The 13,627-nt window shown below is 43.9% G+C and overlaps 2 long non-coding RNA genes across 2 annotated transcripts; both read left to right on the forward strand.

The window, feature by feature from the left end:
- The first annotated feature begins 10,249 nt into the window (after positions 1–10,249).
- On the forward strand, positions 10,250–11,166 carry LOC133391616 (uncharacterized). The gene is made up of 2 exons (XR_009765104.1): positions 10,250–10,340; positions 10,416–11,166. It is a non-coding gene; the product is annotated as an uncharacterized LOC133391616 (long non-coding RNA).
- Positions 11,167–11,384: 218 nt separating this feature from the next.
- On the forward strand, positions 11,385–13,090 carry LOC133391617 (uncharacterized). Its single transcript, XR_009765105.1, has 2 exons — positions 11,385–12,263; positions 12,339–13,090. It is a non-coding gene; the product is annotated as an uncharacterized LOC133391617 (long non-coding RNA).
- Positions 13,091–13,627: the final 537 nt, after the last annotated feature.

Genomic DNA, 13,627 nt, shown 5'->3' on the forward strand with positions numbered 1-13,627 from the left:
CCTTCTTTCTCTCCTTCCCTCCTTTTCCTCCTTTCCCTCCTTTCCATCCTTTCCCTACTTTCCCTTCTTTTCCTCCTTTCCCTTCTTTCCCTCCTTTCCCTTCTTTCCCTCCTTTCCCTTCTTTCCCTCCTTTCCCTTCTTTCCCTCCTTTCCCTCCTTTCCCTCCTTTCCCTCCTTTCCCTCCTTTCCCTCCTTTCCCTCCTTTCCCTCCTTTCCCTCCTTTCCCTCCTTTCCCTCCTTTACCTCCTTTCCCTCTTTTCTCTCCTTTCCCTCCTTTTCAACCTTTCCCTCCTTTCCCTTCGTTCCCTACATTCCCTGATTTCCATCCTTTCCCTCCTTTCTCGCCTTTCCATCCTTTCCCTCCTCATTCCTTTCCCTCCTTTTCCTCCTTTCCGTCTGTCGCTTACGATAATTTAGCCTTAAAAACAAAGTGTTGCTAGGTAGCAATACTTGCTGAATAGCTACGTTATGCAATGCGCCAGCGATTAAACGCGCTTAACGATTAAATGGAATTTAACGATTTAATGGAAAACATAGGCTAAGAAGGAAATGCTGATCGACGACGGTCAGCATTTTTAAAGTATAAATTCAATTGAAAAAAAAATAATGAAGGCATTATTTGCCAAGAGCCAGTTGGTGCGTTTATTATTGTGCTTTCCCTCCTTTCCCACCTTTCCCTTTTTTACCTCCTTTTCCTCTTTTCCATCCTTTCCCTCTTTTCCCTCCTTTCCCTCCTTTCCCTCATTTCCATCCTTTCCCTCCTTTCCCTCCTTTCCCTCCTTTCCAACCTATCCCTCCTTTCCAACCGTTCCCTCCTTTCCCTCCTTTCCCTCCTTTCCCTCCTTTTCCTCCTTTCTCTCCTTTCCCTCCTTTCCCTCCTTTCCCTCCTTTCCGTCCTTTCCCTCCTTTCCCTCCTTTCCCTCCTTTCCCTCCTTTCCCTCCTTTCCCTCATTTCCCTCCTTTCCCTCCTTTCCCTCCTTTTCCTTCTTTCCCTCCTTTCCCTCCTTTCCATCCTTTTCCTCCTTTTCCTCCTTTCCCTCCTTTCCAACCGTTTCCTCCTTTCCCTCTTTTCCCTCCTTTTCCTCCTTTCCCTCCTTTCCATCCTTTCCCTCCTTTTCCTTCTTTCCGTCTGTCGCTTACGATAATTTAGCCTTAAAAACAAAGCGTTGCTAGGTAGCAATACTTGCTGAATAGCTACGTTATGCAACGCGCCAGCGATTAAGCGATTAGTGGCTCCAGAGAGGATGCATTAACCAACGGATCGGCAAGTAGTGAAATTAATTTAGAAAACATAAATAGACTGCAAAAGCATCTGAAAGGTTAAGCACTTCGTGCAGTTAGCGGATCAATGCTTAACCCAGAAAACCGTTGCGCTCGTAATAACCAGGCTCGACAAAATGGTCGGGAACCCTGAAAGCATTTACAAGTCTTTACTGCTAGAATTACTAGTGATAAAACATATAACGCCAGATAATCCTTCAGCATTTTTAGAATTTTCCAACGCTTTGCGCAATCTCATTGACAACATGGTGTTGTTGAAGCAAGAAGGATTTTTGAATGACCAAAGGCTGCTAAACGATTTAACATCAAGGTTTTCAACCGAACTTCGGAACGAAAGGTTGAACGAGAATCGAACCGTTCGAACAGTTCGGTAAAGTGCACGAACGAACGAGATTCTTAACAAAAAACGACCAGGAATTTTGGAAGAAACTGACTACACCGAACGCGTTCGAACGTTCCGTTCATTGTTCGACGACACACATAAATGTGGTAATGAAACGTGCAAAATCATATTGCTTTCTCGCTCTTTCTCGCACCGTGCGAACGGGTCGTCAGAGATCAAAATGTACCCTGTTGGTGTTGAAATCGTACCCATACAACTCAATTCTTCGAACGCCGTCGAATTTGTCAGGCAGTGTTCGATACGTGTGCTGCAAGGTGTTATAAATGACAAGGTGAAGTTGTTCAGAGCAAAATGACATTTCTCGACTTGACATTTCTCTTCCGGGGGCTACGGTATAAAAATCGGGGAGGGCTGGTGCGGGGTAATGAAATTTGTATGCAGAGAGTGACAGATGTCCCCCACAATGTCGCCCAGCAAAAGCGATAAAAATCAACCTTCTAAATACATTATCCTTGGTGTGCTGTTGGTTTGGAAATCGTATCTATACGACTGAATTTATCGAACGCGTTCGAACTGGTGCTCGATCTGTGTTCTGTTGGTGTGTAAATCGTACCTACACAACTGAATTCATCGAACGCGTTCGAACTGGCTCATTTGTGTTCGATCTGTGCTCTGTTGGTGTGGAAATTATACATATACAATTCAATAGATCGATCCCGTTCAAACGGATTATTCATTATTCGCGAATGAACTGAACTGGAATTGCGCTCATCATGTTGATCCATATTTAAGTAGTTTTTTTTATAGAATCCTTGAGTGTGTATAAGGCATAGGGTACAATATATGCTGGAGACGTCTATGCTCGTATTAGTTTTATACATGCTAGTTTTTGGTCGGTTTTTCGATAGCTAGCCAGACAGCAGATGGGCCGAGTCTTTAATGTTTTTAAATTATTGGTGTCAACCGCAGAATGAGCACTTCTTTGGCTACAGTATGCGTCTATGGCGGGTAAATGAAAAAGATAACGAGCGTTCTTTGTAAATAAACACCCCATGAAAAAAAAACGAAAGAATCGTCGTTCACGTACGGTTCTTTTTGGTGAGCGAACTAGTTCGTTCGCGTTCGGTGAAAAGAATCGTTTTGCCCATGCCTAGTTGAAACACACGATAAGTACGAAACAAGATAACAAGAATCTTACGCTACAAGACCTAGCAGAATGGCTGAAACCCTCTGAAGAACTAGCCATTATGCGGCCACGAACGAAGGAGTATCCAAGCAAGAAAGGTCGAAACATCAAAATATACAGCATCGTCACAAAGGGCCAGAAAAGGAAACAATATGTATAATTTGTGGATTTCCTCACGAAACCACTCGTTGCAGGCAATTGAACGGTAAGACACCCAATATAAAATTAACTCTTTTTATTCGGCATAGAATTTGCACCAATTGCTGCAAGTACAGCAACCATAACACCAAAAACTGTAGCCTATCAGCACAATGTAGCGTGGTACGGTTGCGGCAAAGGCATCATAGTATCTGTTGTGTACTGGATTGCCAAACTACGATGAGTTTCAATCGATAGGTTTATTCAAACTGAACGTGTTATTTGCATTCCCTACTTTTTATTGTTCAGAATGTAACAACGTGAACTATGATCAATTAATAATTATTACATGAAAATGTTATGATTGCAATGTGTGCTATGATCCAAAATCTCCCCCCTTATAACCGCAGGACTTCACACAGCATAACACGGAGCGCAACATAACAACTGACAGCTGCTTAACGCTTCAGAAAACGCTGTATTGCCGGTACCATGTTATGAATATCCGTAGTAGGCCGCTCATTTCTCATTGGTAATAGACATGGGCAAGAAGAGCGGGAATCATAAGGTTCGCTCGCTCCCATTAATGAGCGGGCGCTCGCCGCTCTTCATTCCAGAAAAATATGATTCGCCCGCTCACATAAAAAAATAAAAAAAAATCGTTTGAAATTAGCTGCTCCGAGAAAAAAATAGAAATCTATAATACTGTTGGGTTTATACGGAATGTAAATAGCCGCAAGTAAAAACAACAAATATTTTTATTGTCGCTAAAACTAAAACTCAAATAAACGTTTTATTGAAAAAAAAAACATCAAAAGCTACTGTCGTCGACCCACACTGCCTATTCAAAACACACGTATAAAACATCGTAGAGCGCGAGCGCATCGTATGTGCGAAACACAGAGATAACACAAAAACAGAGAAAAACAGCCCGGCTTGCAAGCGCACTGCTTGTCCAAAATACGTAGCGAGAAGATCAGGGTAGCTCGCGAGCGCACTGCCTATCCAAAATCCATGCAGAAAAAAACAGCCTAGCTCGCGAGCGCGCTGCCCATCCAAAATACGTAGCGAGAAGAACAGGGTAGCTCGCGAGCGCACTGCCTATCCAAAATCCATGCAGAAAAAAACAGCCTCGCTCGCGAGCGCGCTGCCCATCCAAAATACGTAGCGAGAAGAACAGGGTAGCTCGCGAGCGCACTGCCTATCCAAAATACGTAGCGAGAAGAACAGGGTAGCTCGCGAGCGCACTGCCTATCCAAAATCCATGCAGAAAAAAACAGCCTAGCTCGCGAGCGCACTGCCTATCCAAAATCCATGCAGAAAAAAACAACCTAGCTCGCGAGCGCACTGCCTATCCAAAATCTATGCAGAAAAAAACAGGGTAGCTCGCGAGCGCACTGCCTATCCAAAATCCATGCAGAAAAAAACAGCCTAGCTCGCGAGCGCGCTGCCCATCCAAAATACGTAGCGAGAAGAACAGGGTAGCTCGCGAGCGACAGGTTGGCCCAAAATCCATTTGGTGAAAAAATTGTTTTTTTCTGCATGGATTTTACATAGGCAGTGCGCTCGCGAGCTACCCTGTTCTTCTCGCTACGTATTTTGGATGGGCAGCGCGCTCGCGAGCTAGGCTGTTTTTTCTGCATAGATTTTGGATAGGCAGTGCGCTCGCGCTTAGTCTGAATTTCTTCGCTGTATTCGCTGCAGGAAACCAGTTATTACGATAAAGAATATCAGTTGTTTTGTAATAGAAAAAAAAGTATTTCAATTGCCTTACGCTATGTATTTTTTTATACAGGAGGACGGCTTTGCCTTATAGCTTAAAGACTCACTATAATAATGATTTGAGTAACATTCGTTCACAGAGTGACATTTTGTTTTTCTTCCTGCCTGATTATTATTTCATTCCTGCTAAAAAGATCATTATTTTATTAATGAACAGATGCCAAGGATGAAAAAAATGGGGAGCACAATTAATGAAATGGAAACTCATTAGTGATTGTTTTGCTCCCATTTAAGATGTACAAAATGTGTATTTTTGTGTATTGATTTTTTCTCACCATTAACTCTATACTCTATTCTTCGAGAACAACCTGCATTAATTAAGCAATACCTCACGAAAAATATCACCTATATCTCCTGTCAAATTAAAGGTATGGCTAGCGCGAGCGGACGAATCACCGCTCGCTTGTGATTCGCAGTAAGCAAAAGAGCCAGCTCGCTCGAATCGTCGCAAAGAATAATTTTGCCCATGTCTAATTGGAAAGCTACCAACCTACTGCGATTACCGACAGTTAATGAAACGCTTTACCTCCTTTCCCAAGCGTTTTCTTATGCGTTTGGCAGCTGTCAGTTGTTATGTTGCGCTCCGTGTTATGCTGTGTGGAGTCCTGCGGTAACTGAATGATCCAACATCTCTCCCCTTAATTGGTACTTCTGGAATGAATTGAGTGTTCGGTAGCTGTTTGGTAGCTCGGAGATGCCTAATCCCGGAAACAATGTTTGAAGGTGTGTATTGTGGATCTGTTGGTTAAAACATCTGTCTTCAAATTCAACCAGTTGGTGTGTGCTCGTATCGATTCCGGCTCAGCTCCTCCGTGCTTACTTGGGCTGAGAAGCGACGAAACAGTTTGAAACGGTATGGAAATATACCTGCAGTAACTTTTTCGTCCCAATTGGTGGTTCGAAATACATTTGATTGTGCGTTTCGAAATACTTTCCCTCCTTTCCCTCCTTTCCCTCCTTTCCTCCTTTCCCTCCTTTCCCTCTTTTCCCTCTTTTCCCACCTTTCCCTCCTTTCATTCTTTTCCCTCCTTTTTATCTTTCCCTCCTTTCCCTCCTTTCCCTCCTTTACACCATTTCCTTTATTTCCCTCCTTTCCCTCCTTTCCCTCTTTTCCCTCCTTTCCCTCCTTTCCCTCCTTTCCCTCCTTTCCCTCCTTTCCCTCCTTTTCGTCTTTTCCCTCCTTTCCCTCCTTTCCCTCCTTTCCCTCCTTTCCCTCCTTTCCCTCCTTTCCCTCCTATCCCTCCTTTCCATCCTTTCCCTCTTTTCCCTCCTTTCCCTCCTTTCCTTTTTCCCTCCTTTCCCTCTTTTCCCTCTTTTCCCACCTTTCCCTCCTTTCATTCTTTTCCCTCCTTTTTATCTTTCCCTCTGTCGCTGACGATAATTAAGCTTTAAAAACGAAGCGTTGCTGGTCAATACTTGCTGAATAGCTACGTTATGCAACGCGCCAGCGATGCGTGCTTTTTTAACGATTTTATGGAAAACATAGGCTAAGAAGAAAATGCTGATGGACGACGGTCAGCATTTTTAGAGTATAAATTCAATTGAAACCAGTTGGTGCGTTTATTATTGTGCTTAAGTCGGCGTGTACTGTGCCTGTCTTGGGTTGCTGCTCCGAAAGACACTTTCGTGTGCGCGACAAATGGTGGCTCCAGAGAGGATGCATCAACCAACGGATCGACAAGTAGTCCAATGCCCTCCTTTCCCTTCTTTCTCTCCTTTCCTCCTTTCCCTCCTTTCCCTCCTTTCCCTCCTTTCCCTCCTTTCCCTCCTTTCCCTCCTTTCCCTCCTTTCCCTTCTTTCCCTCCTTTCTCTCCTTTCCCTCCTTTCCCTCCTTTCCCTCCTTTCCCTCCTTTCCCTCCTTTCCCTCCTTTCCCTCCTTTCCCTCCTTTCCCTCCTATCCCTCCTTTCCCTCCTTTCCCTCCTTTCCCTCCTTTCCCTCCTTTCCCTTCGTTCCCTCCATTCCCTCATTTCCTTCCTTTCCCTCCTTTCTCGCCTTTCCATCCTTTCCCTCCTCATTCCTTTCCCTCCTTTTCCTTCTTTCCGTCTGTCGCTTACGATAATTTAGCCTTAAAAACAAAGCGTTGCTAGGTAGCAATACTTGCTGAATAGCTACGTTATGCAACGCGCCAGCGATTAAGCGATTAGTGGCTCCAGAGAGGATGCATTAACCAACGGATCGGCAAGTAGTGAAATTAATTTAGAAAACATAAATAGACTGCAAAAGCATCTGAAAGGTTAAGCACTTCGTGCAGTTAGCGGATCAATGCTTAACCCAGAAAACCGTTGCGCTCGTAATAACCAGGCTCGACAAAATGGTCGGGAACCCTGAAAGCATTTACAAGTCTTTACTGCTAGAATTACTAGTGATAAAACATATAACGACAGATAATCCTTCAGCATTTTTAGAATTTTCCAACGCTTTGCGCAATCTCATTGACAACATGGTGTTGTTGAAGCAAGAAGGATTTTTGAATGACCAAAGGCTGCTAAACGATTTAACATCAAGGTTTTCAACCGAACTTCGGAACGAAAGGTTGAACGAGAATCGAACCGTTCGAACAGTTCGGTAAAGTGCACGAACGAACGAGATTCTTAACAAAAAACGACCAGGAATTTTGGAAGAAACTGACTACACCGAACGCGTTCGAACGTTCCGTTCATTGTTCGACGACACACATAAATGTGGTAATGAAACGTGCAAAATCATATTGCTTTCTCGCTCTTTCTCGCACCGTGCGAACGGGTCGTCAGAGATCAAAATGTACCCTGTTGGTGTTGAAATCGTACCCATACAACTCAATTCCTCGAACGCCGTCGAATTTGTCAGGCAGTGTTCGATACGTGTGCTGCAAGGTGTTATAAATGACAAGGTGAAGTTGTTCAGAGCAAAATGACATTTCTCGACTTGACATTTCTCTTCCGGGGGCTACGGTATAAAAATCGGGGAGGGCTGGTGCGGGGTAATGAAATTTGTATGCAGAGAGTGACAGATGTCCCCCACAATGTCGCCCAGCAAAAGCGATAAAAATCAACCTTCTAAATACATTATCCTTGGTGTGCTGTTGGTTTGGAAATCGTATCTATACGACTGAATTCATCGAACGCGTTCGAACTGGTGCTCGATCTGTGTTCTGTTGGTGTGTAAATCATACCTACACAACTGAATTCATCGAACGCGTTCGAACTGGCTCATTTGTGTTCGATCTGTGCTCTGTTGGTGTGGAAATTATACATATACAATTCAATAGATCGATCCCGTTCAAACGGATTATTCATTATTCGCGAATGAACTGAACTGGAATTGCGCTCATCATGTTGATCCATATTTAAGTAGTTTTTTTTATAGAATCCTTGAGTGTGTATAAGGCATAGGGTACAATATATGCTGGAGACGTCTATGCTCGTATTAGTTTTATACATGCTAGTTTTTGGTCGGTTTTTCGATAGCTAGCCAGACAGCAGATGGGCCGAGTCTTTAATGTTTTTAAATTATTGGTGTCAACCGCAGAATGAGTACTTCTTTGGCTACAGTATGCGTCTATGGCGGGTAAATGAAAAAGATAACGAGCGTTCTTTGTAAATAAACACCCCATGAAAAAAAAACGAAAGAATCGTCGTTCACGTACGGTTCTTTTTGGTGAGCGAACTAGTTCGTTCGCGTTCGGTGAAAAGAATCGTTTTGCCCATGCCTAGTTGAAACACACGATAAGTACGAAACAAGATAACAAGAATCTTACGCTACAAGACCTAGCAGAATGGCTGAAACCCTCTGAAGAACTAGCCATTATGCGGCCACGAACGAAGGAGTATCCAAGCAAGAAAGGTCGAAACATCAAAATATACAGCATCGTCACAAAGGGCCAGAAAAGGAAACAATATGTATAATTTGTGGATTTCCTCACGAAACCACTCGTTGCAGGCAATTGAACGGTAAGACACCCAATATAAAATTAACTCTTTTTATTCGGCATAGAATTTGCACCAATTGCTGCAAGTACAGCAACCATAACACCAAAAACTGTCGCCTATCAGCACAATGTAGTGTGGTACGGTTGCGGCAAAAGGCATCATAGTATCTGTTGTGTACTGGATTGCCAAACTACGATGAGTTTCAATCGATAGGTTTATTCAAACTGAACGTGTTATTTGCATTCCCTACTTTTTATAGTTCAGAATGTAACAACGTGAACTATGATCAATTAATAATTATTACATGAAAATGTTATGATTGCAATGTGTGCTATGATCCAACATCTCCCCCCTTATAACCGCAGGACTCCACACAGCATAACACGGAGCGCAACATAACAACTGACTGCTGCCAAACGCGTAAGAAAACGCTGTATTGCCGGTACCATGTTATGAATATCCGTAGCAGGCCGCTCATTTCTCATTGGAAAGCTACCAACCTACTGCGATTACCGACAGTTAATGAAACGCTTTACCTCCTTTCCCAAGCGTTTTCTTACGCGTTTGGCAGCAGTCAGTTGTTATGTTGCGCTCCGTGTTATGCTGTGTGGAGTCCTGCGGTAACTGAATGATCCAACATCTCTCCCCTTAATTGGTACTTCTGGAATGAATTGAGTGTTCGGTAGCTGTTTGGTAGCTCGGAGATGCCTAATCCCGGAAACAATGTTTGAAGGTGTGTGTTGCGTTCTGGAACATGGTTTGTTGGTTCCTTTCCCCCTTGACGCCTCTACGCCCTACGTTGTGTTTTGTTGTGTCGTCTTCGATCCCCCCAGGACAATCGCATGGCAATCGGATTGAACGCGCAACATTTTCCATACAATCCGTAGTGTTGCGTTTTCTTCGCGCCAACTTTGCCTGTATTTTCAATGAGCCAAGCGATTTTACCCCCTCCTACACGCATTGTATCCTACAGCACGCTTGACGCGGCAACGTTCACTACATACACACACACATCTCCACACTCAGGGTACGACATCTTCCCTGTTGCTGTTCTGGACTCAGACAAAATTTGTGTTTCTACACTTATTGTTCAAAAAAGTAGTAGCTCTTAGGATCTGAATTTACAAACAAATATCAAAATGTTATGTTCTGCTAATGATATTGCACTAAATTTAATTGCACTACATAAGGTTTTTTCATATCTTTCGTAAAAGTTCGTCAGAGTATGAAAATGTCGATTCAATTTGTCATGAATAACTTGAATTTTAAGATTTTCGCGCATAAAATTATGACGCGCGCTGTCTGTGCGGCGGCGTAAGTCGCTACTCGTATAGCCGTCTCGCTTCTTCTTGTGTGTGCTTTACCGTTACTCACCGCATCAAGAACATTGCTGCTCACACACACGTCAGTCTGTGGCAAACAATTGGAGGGGGAGGATGTGTCGGTTTGCTCCAGAAATCGTGTGTGATTTTGGTGTTCTGGATTTGGTTCCATCGCTGTTTGTTTTGGTGAATTTGAAAAGGTAAGAATCATCAACCGATGTAAAAGTGTGAGAGTAAGATGATGCTGATGGTGACTGATGCTTTTCTTTGTTTTTTTTTCGGCTTTTATCCACTGATGGCGTCGAGCATCGCCGAGGATGTGATCGAATGCGGAATATTCTAAACGAGGAGCTTCATTCCGGATTTTGTTTGCAATAAGGTAAGTTATGATAACACACAAAGCATACCAAAAAAGAGTGAGTAATCTTATTCTTAACTTTCATTTCTTCAACAGCGCTGAACTCATCCTCCAGCTTACAACGAACGGTCAACGGATGAGGAAGGAGAGGAGGGACGGCAAAGGTACACGCACAAACGTGCACACCTCAGCCTTGTCAGAGAACGAGAACACGGAAGGGGGAGACCGGCAACGTAGGTTCTATACGTTCTTCATTTACGCTCCCTCGTGCGTTCGTGCGTGCGTGCACGTGCGCGTCTGTGTGTGTGTATGTGTGTGCATGCCTGCGTGCGTGGCTGTGTGTGTTTTTGCCGCTTCGCTTAACGAGATCCTACGGGATCACCTTGTGAAAAAACACCAAGAGAGGGGGAGGGGTAGGTGTATGTGTATGTGTGTGTATGTGTGCTTGCATGCGTACGTGGTTGTGAGTGTGTTTTTTGCTGTTTCGCGATCTCCTACGGAATCAAAAGGGGGTGTGGGGGAAACACGAGGGGGGGGGAGGAGTGAGTTGTGTGTTTGTGTGCTAGCCTGCATGCGTGCGTGGCTTTGTCTGTGTGTGTTTTTGCGTTCGCGTTCTCCTACGGGATCACCTTGCGAAAAACACCATGGGGAGGAGGTGTGTGTGTGTGTTTTCTCTTCTTTGTCGTTTCGCGCTCTCCCGTGGGTCTCCTTGTGTGCGTTAGTTTTTTTGTTTTTCAAGAAGAAAAAAAAATACTTCGAAAAATACCAGTGGGGAGGGTGTGTGTATGAATGAAAGAATGTGCTTAGAAAAAGAAAGTAGAAAATAAAAAAAATATTGAACAACGGATTCGTAAGTGTGTTTGAACTCATTGCTATCCGAAAAAAAGCGAGGGGAGGCTCTTGAAATGTAGTACACATGTATGCAACATGTATCGTGTCGCCGCGACGGTGTATCTCGCTCAATCCGTTAAGCCTGAAAAGTGCTTCTATCGGATCGTCTAATCGGGCGCCATTTAATCAATCCGTTAGCGAAAAGTCGCATGGATTTTGGTACCGGGGATGTTGACAACCCCCAGGACAATCGCATGGCAATCGGATTGAACGCGCAACATTTTCCATACAATCCGCAGTGTTGCGTTTTCTTCGCGCCAACTTTGCCTGTATTTTCAATGAGCCAAACGATTTTACCCCCTCCTACACGCGATGTATCCTAAAGCACGCTTGTCGCGGCAACGTTCACCACATACACACACACATCTCCACACTCAGGGTACGACATCTTCCCTGTTGCTGTTCTGGCCTCAGACAAAATTTGTGTTTCTACACTTATTGTTCAAAAAAGTAGTAGCTCTTAGGATCTGAATTTACAAACAAATATCAAAATGTTATGTTCTGCTAATGATATTGCACTAAATTTAATTGCACTACATTAAGTTTTTACATATCTTTCGTAAAAGTTCGTCAGAGTATGAAAATGTCGATACAATTTGTCATGAATAACTTAAATTTTAAGATTTTCGCGCATAAAATTATGACGCGCGCTGTCTGTGCGGCGGCGTAATTCGCTACTCGTATAGCCGTCTCGCTTCTTCTTGTGTGTGCTTTACCGTTGCTCACCGCTTAAAGAACATTGCTGCTCACACACACGTCAGTCTGTGGCAAACAATTGGAGGGGGAGGATGTGTCGGTTTGCTCCAGAAATCATGTGTGATTTTGGTGATCTGGATTTGGTTCCATCGCTGTTTGTTTTGGTGGAATTGAAAAGGTAAGAATCATCAACCGATGTAAAACTGTGAGAGTAAGATGATGCTGATGGTGACTGATGCTTTTCTTTGTTTGTTTTTCGGCTTTTATCCTCTGATGGCGTCGAGCATCGCCGAGGATGTGATCGAATGCGGAATATTCTAAACGAGGAGCTTCATTCCGGATTTTGTTTGCAATAAGGTAAGTTATGATAACACACAAAGCATACGAAAAAAGAGTGAGTAATCTTATTCTTAACTTTCATTTCTTCAACAGCGCTGAACTCATCCTCCAGCTTACAACGAACGGTCAACGGATGAGGAAGGAGAGGAGAGACGGCAAAGGTACACACACAAACGTGCACACCTCAGCCTTGTCGGAGAACGAGAACACGGGAGGGGGAGACCGGCAACGTAGGTTCTATACGTTCTTCATTTATGCTCCCTCGTGCGTGCGTGCGTGCGTGCACGCGCGCGTCTGTGTGTGTGTGTATGTGTGTGCATGCCTGCGTGCGTGGCTGTGTGTGTTTTTGCCGCTTCGCTTAACGAGATCCTACGGGATCACCTTGTGAAAAACACCAAGAGAGGGGGAGGGGTAGGTGTATGTGTATGTGTGTGTATGTGTGCTTGCATGCGTACGTGGTTGTGAGTGTGTTTTTTGCTGTTTCGCGATCTCCTACGGAATCAAAAGGGGGTGGGGGGAACACGAGGGGGGGAGGAGTGAGGTGTGTGTTTGTGTGCTAGCCTGCATGCGTGCGTGGCTTTGTCTGTGTGTGTTTTTGCGTTCGCGTTCTCCTACGGGATCACCTTGCGAAAAACACCATGGGGAGGAGAAGGTGTGTGTGTGTGTTTTCTCTTCTTTGTCGTTTCGCACTCTCCCGTGGGTCTCCTTGTGTGCGTTAGTTTTTTTGTTTTTCAAGAAGAAAAAAAAAATACTTCGAAAAATACCAGCGGGGAGGGTGTGTGTATGAATGAAAAAATGTGCTTAGAAAAAGAAAGTAGAAAATAAAAAAAATATTGAACAACGGATTCGTAAGTGTGTTTGAACTCATTGCTATCCGAAAAAAAGCGAGGGGGGGCTCTTGAAATGTAGTACACATGTATGCAACATGTATCGTGTCGCCGCGACGGTGTATCTCGCTCAATCCGTTAAGCCTGAAAAGTGCTTCTATCGGATCGTCTAATCGGGCGCCATTTAATCAATCCGTTAGCGAAAAGTCGCATGGATTTTGGTACCGGGGTCGCCAAAGGAGACAAAGTAAAGAACACGTCCGGCTCGTATCGAGTTTCATGCGCTAGTGCCGCTTTATTCGCACACATACTTAATCACAAATTGTCGATCGGCAGTGCTGCCAGAAAATACATTTAACTTTTAATTCCCAACTGGCAAAACAACCGCAAACAATTCAAAATGACCGTTTCATAACCCTTACATTCCAACATAGCGGCCACCTAAATTTACCAAATTTACTTCTTGCCGTTACTTCACAAAATGCATTTATGATATCTAGTTCACTCTCTCAAACGGAAGAAGACTAATCCTATTCGCTGGCCTCTTATACAAGC

The sequence above is a fragment of the Anopheles gambiae genome, chromosome 2, assembly GCF_943734735.2.
Source record: "Anopheles gambiae chromosome 2, idAnoGambNW_F1_1, whole genome shotgun sequence".
Taxonomy (NCBI): domain Eukaryota; kingdom Metazoa; phylum Arthropoda; class Insecta; order Diptera; family Culicidae; genus Anopheles; species Anopheles gambiae.